Source organism: Arachis hypogaea, chromosome 16, assembly GCF_003086295.3.
Source record: "Arachis hypogaea cultivar Tifrunner chromosome 16, arahy.Tifrunner.gnm2.J5K5, whole genome shotgun sequence".
In the NCBI taxonomy this organism is placed as follows: Eukaryota; Viridiplantae; Streptophyta; class Magnoliopsida; order Fabales; family Fabaceae; genus Arachis; species Arachis hypogaea.
Genome location: NC_092051.1, coordinates 4,349,755 through 4,354,676, shown reverse-complemented (window position 1 = coordinate 4,354,676; position 4,922 = coordinate 4,349,755). Strand labels below are relative to the sequence as shown.

The following is a 4,922-nucleotide window of genomic DNA, read 5'->3' as shown; positions in this document are numbered from 1 at the left end:
ATCTGAAATTCTCACCAATGAATTACATAAGTATCTCTATCTTTACTTTATGTTTTATTCATCTTTTAATTATCAACCCTCCATAACCACTTGAATCCGCCTGACTGAGATTTACACGATGACCATAGCTTGCTTCAAGCCGACAATCTCCGTGGGATCGACCCTTACTCACGTAAGGTTTATTACTTGGACGACCCAGTGCACTTGCTGGTTAGTTGTGCGGAATTGTGACAAAGTGTGATTCACGTTTAAGAGCACCAAGCCTTTGGTGCAATTGTTGATGATCACAATTTCGTGCACCACTCCACTAGCTCAATCTTCTGCTATGTGGGGATCTTCCAAGAGGAAGATCTCAAGCTCCCTATTTTTCTGCATCTTCTTGCCATGGTATAGCTTCAGACGTTGTCCATTAACCTCGATAAGTTCAGAGCTTGAAGGATGGCTTAGGTGATAAACTCCGTACGGTTCGGCCTTCTCTACTCTGTATGGACCTTCCCATCGTGATCTCAACTTACCTGGCATGAGCTTCAGTCGAGATTTGTAAAGGAGGACTAAATCCCCAGGTTGGAACTCTTTTTTCTTAATGTGTTTGATGAGCGGATAATTTATACGCTTTTTGGCATTGTTTTTAGTATGTTTTTAGTTGAATCTAGTTACTTTTAGGGATGTTTTTATTAGTTTTTATGTTAAATTCATATTTCTAGACTTTACTATGAGTTTGTGTGTTTTTCTGTGATTTCAGGTATTTTCTGGCTGAAATTGAGGGACTTGAGCAAAAATCAGATTCAGAGGTAGAAGAAGGACTGCTGATGCTGTTGGATTCTGACCTCCCTGCACTCAAAATGGATTTTCTGGAGCTACAGAACTCAAAATGGCGTGCTTTTAATTGCGTTGGAAAGTAGACATCCAGCTCTTTCCAGCAATATATAATAGTCCATACTTTGGCCGAGTTTATATGACATAAAAGGGCGTTGAACGCCAGTTCTTCGCTACTGTCTGCAGTCAAACGCCAGAAACACGTCACAAGCCAGAGTTGAACGCCAGAAAAGGATCCAAAACTGGCGTTCAACTCGAAGAAGGACCTCTACACGTGCAACACTCAAGCTCAGCCCAAGCACACACCAAGTGGGCCCCGGAAGTGGATTTATACATCAATTACTTACTTTTGTAAACCCTAGTAGCTAGTTTATTATAAATAGGACTTTTTACTATTGTATTTGACATCTTGGAACATCTTGGGATGTCTGGTTCTTAGATCATGCGGGCTGGCCTCTTGGCCATGCCTGAACCTTTCACTTATGTATTTTCAAACGGTAGAGTTTCTGCAATGCATAGATTAAGGTGTGGAGCTCTGCTGTTCCTCAAAGATTAATGCAAAGTACTACTGTTTTTCTATTCAATTCAACTTATTTCGCTTCTAAGATATTCATTCGTACTTCAATCTGAATGTGATGAACGTGACAATCATCATCATTCCCTATGAACGCGTGCCTGACAACCACTTCCGTTCTACCTTAGATTGAATGAGTATCTCTTAGATCTCTTAATCAGAATCTTCGTGGTGTAAGCTACATTGATGGCGGCATTCATGAGAGTCCCGAAAGTCTAAACCTTGTCTGTGGTATTCCGAGTAGGATTCAGGGATTGAATGACTATGACGAGCTTCAAACTCGCGAGTGTTGGGCGTAGTGACAGACGCAAAAGGATAGTAAATCCTATTCCAGTATGATCGAGACCCTCCAGATGATTAGCCATGCAGTGACAGCGCATCGGACCATTTTCACAGAGAGGATAGGATGCAGCCATCGGCAAGGGTGATGCCTCTAGACGATTAGCCATGCAGTGACAGTGCATCGGACCATTTTCCAGAGAGGATTAAAAGTAGCCATTGACAACGGTGATGTCCTTACATAAAGCCAGCCATGGAAAGGAGTAAGATTGATTGGATGAAGATAGCAGGAAAGCAGAGGTTCAGAGGAACGAAAGCATCTCTATGCACTTATCTGAAATTCTCACCAATGAATTACATAAGTATTTCTATCCTTATTTTATTATTTAATTTCGAAAACTCCATAACTATTTGATATCCGCCTGACTGAGATTTACAAGGTGACCATAGCTTGCTTCAAGCCGACAATCTCCGTGGGATCGACCCTTACTCACGTAAGGTTTATTACTTGGACGACCCAGTGCACTTGCTGGTTAGTTGTATCGAAGTTGTGAATGAAAAATGATTTATCAAGACGTGCGTACATAGTTTTTGGCGTCGTTGCCTGAGATCACAATTTCGTGCACCAAGGTTTTGGCGCCGTTGCCGGGGATTGTTCGAGTTTGGACAACTGACGGTTCATCTTGTTGCTCAGATTAGGTAATCTTCTTTTTGTTTTATTTTCAAAAAAAAAATGTTTTCAAAAACATATTTTTCTTCAGAATTTTTAAGAATGAATTCTAGTGTTTCATGAAGCATGTTGAAGCCTGGCTGGTTGTAAAGCCATGTCTAACTCTTTTGGATAGGGTATGTCAGGCGTGTCATGTCTGAGTTACATACTAAAGCTTGGCTGGCTATTAAGCCATGTCTGACCCTTTGATTGGAGCTTTAGACTAAAGAGCATAAGATTCCTGGAATTCATATTAACAATTTTGGAATCCTTATTTTTCTTTTTCAAATGATTTTCGAAAAAATTAAAAGAAAATACAAAAAAAATCATAAAATCATAAAAATAAAAAATATTTCATGTTTCTTGTTTGAGTCTTGAGTCAAATTATAAGTTTGGTGTCAATTGCATATTCATCTTGCATTTTTCGAAAAATTCATGCATTCATAGTGTTCTTCATGATCTTCAAGTTGTTCTTGGTAAGTCTCCTTGTTTGATCTTGATGTTTTCTTGTTTTGCATCTTTTCTTGTTTTACATGTGCATTTTTGCATTCATAGTGTCTGAACATGAAAGATTTCTAAGTTTGGTGTCTTGCATGTTTTCTTTGCATATAAAAATTTTCAAAAATATGTTCTTGATGTTCATCATGACATTCAAAGTGTTCTTGGTGTTCATCTTGACATTCATAGCATTCCTGCATGCATTCATTGTTTTGATCTAAAATCTCCATGCATTGAGCATTTTTAGTGTTTTTCTCTCTCATCATTAAAAATTCAAAAATAAAAAAAAATATCTTTCCCTTTTTCTTTTCATAAATTCGAAAATTTGAGTTGACTTTTTCAAAATTTTTTTAAATCTAGTTGTTTTTATGAGTCAAATCAAATTTTCAATTTGAAAATCTTATCTTTTTCAAAATCTTTTTCAAAAATCAAATCTTTTTCATTTTTCTTAGTTATTTTCGAAAATTTTAAAAATATTTTTCAAAAATCTTTTTCTTATCTTTATCACATAATTTTCGAAAATAACATCATCAATTAATGTTTTGATTCAAAAATTTTAAGTTTTTTACTTACTTGTTAAGAAAGATTCAAACTTTAAGTTCTAGAATCATATCTTGTGATTTCTTGAGAATCAAGTCATTAATTGTGATTTTAAAAAATCAAATCTTTTTCAAAACTAATTTCAATCATATCTTTTCAAAAATATCTTCTTATCTTATCTTTTTCAAAAAAATTTGATTTTAAAATATCTTTTCTAACTTCCTACCTTCTTATCTTTTCAAAATTGATTTTCAAATTTGTTTCAACTAACTTTTTGTTTGTTTCTTATCTTTTCAAAACTACCTAACTAACTCTCTCTCTAATTTTCGAAAATATCTTCCCCCTTTTTCAAAATTTCTTTTTAATTAACTAATTATTTTAATTTTTGATTTTAATTTTCGAAAATTACTAACCTTTTTCAAAAACTATTTTCGAAAATTCTCTCCCTCTCTCATCTCCTTCTATTTATTTATTCATCTACTAACACTTCTCTTCATCCCACCTCACCCTTGTGTTTCTTTCCTTACATTCCATTCTTCTCTTCTTCTTTTCTTCTACTCACACAGGGACCTCTATACTGTGGTAAAAAGGATCCCATTATTATTATTTTTCTGTTTTCTCTTTTTCATATGAGCAGGAGCAAAGACAAGAATATTCTTGTTGAAGCAGATCCAGAACCTGAAAGGACTCTGAAGAGAAAACTAAGAGAAGCTAAATTACAACAATTCAGAGATAACCTTACAGAAATTTTCGAACAAGAAAATGAGATGGCAGCTGAAAATAATAATAATGCAAGGAGGATGCTTGGTGACTTTACTGCACCAAATTCTAATTTACATGGAAGAAGCATCTCCATCCCTACCATTGGAGCAAACAATTTTGAGCTGAAACCTCAGCTAGTTTCTCTGATACAACAAAACTGTAAGTTCCATGGACTTCCATCTGAAGATCCTTTTCAGTTCTTAACTGAATTCTTGCAGATATGTGATACTGTTAAGACTAATGGAGTAAATCCTGATGTCTACAGGCTCATGCTTTTCCCCTTTGCTGTAAAAGACAGAGCTAGAGTGTGGTTGGACTCTCAACCTAAAGATAGCCTGAACTATTGGGATAAGCTGGTCACGGCTTTCTTAAACAAGTTTTTTCCTCCTCAAAAGCTGAGCAAGCTTAGAGTGGATGTTCATACCTTCAAACAGAAAGAAGGTGAATCCCTCTATGAAGCTTGGGAAAGATACAAAGGACTGACCAAAAAGTGTCCCTCTGACATGCTTTTAGAATGGACCATCCTGAACATATTCTATGATGGTCTGTCTGAATTAGCTAAGATGTCATTGGACACTTCTGCAGGTGGATCCATTCACCTAAAGAAAATGCCTGCAGAAGCTCAAGAACTCATTGACATGGTTGCTAATAACCAGTTCATGTACACTTCTGAGAGGAATCCTGTGAGTAATGGGACGCCTATGAAGAAGGGAGTTCTTGAAATTGATACTCTGAATTCCATAC

At 36.1% G+C, this 4,922-nt stretch overlaps 1 non-coding gene across 1 annotated transcript; it reads right to left on the bottom strand.

Annotated features, from left to right (window-relative positions):
* Window positions 1-4,579: 4,579 nt before the first annotated feature.
* On the bottom strand, window positions 4,580-4,687 carry LOC112760342 (small nucleolar RNA R71). Its single transcript, XR_003180788.1, has one exon. It is a non-coding gene; the product is annotated as a small nucleolar RNA R71 (small nucleolar RNA).
* Window positions 4,688-4,922: the final 235 nt, after the last annotated feature.